General features: G+C 44.2%; 1 protein-coding gene across 1 annotated transcript in view; it reads right to left on the minus strand.

Moving 5' to 3' along the window:
• Window positions 1–382: 382 nt before the first annotated feature.
• Window positions 383–396, minus strand: part of LOC124390272 (homeobox protein HMX2-like) — a 4,614-nt gene continuing 4,600 nt past the window's right edge. Inside the window, exon 2 of the mRNA XM_046856104.1 lies at window positions 383–396. This exon is cut by the window's right edge and continues 1,115 nt beyond it. The gene's annotated coding sequence lies outside the window, so the exon portion shown is untranslated.

The raw sequence follows: 396 nt of genomic DNA on the forward strand, positions 1-396 counted from the left end.
TCACTCACTCACTCCTCATCACTCACTCACTCATCACTCACTCACTCCTCCACTCACTCACTCACTCATCACTCACTCACCACCTCACTTACTCATCATCACTCACCACTCACTCACTTACTCACTCACTCACTCACTCACTCCTCACTCACCACTCACTCACTCACTTACTCATAATCACTCACTCACTTATTATCACTCACTCACACTCACTCACTCACTCACTTATTCATCATCACTCACCACACACTCACTCATCACTCACTCCACTCACTTACTCATAATCACTCACTCACTTATTCATCATCACTCACTCCTCATCACTCACTCATACACTCACTTATTCATTATCACCGATTCTTATTCATTCTCTCTCTCTCTCTCTCTCTCTCTCTC

The sequence above is a fragment of the Silurus meridionalis genome, chromosome 8, assembly GCF_014805685.1.
Source record: "Silurus meridionalis isolate SWU-2019-XX chromosome 8, ASM1480568v1, whole genome shotgun sequence".
In the NCBI taxonomy this organism is placed as follows: domain Eukaryota; kingdom Metazoa; phylum Chordata; class Actinopteri; order Siluriformes; family Siluridae; genus Silurus; species Silurus meridionalis.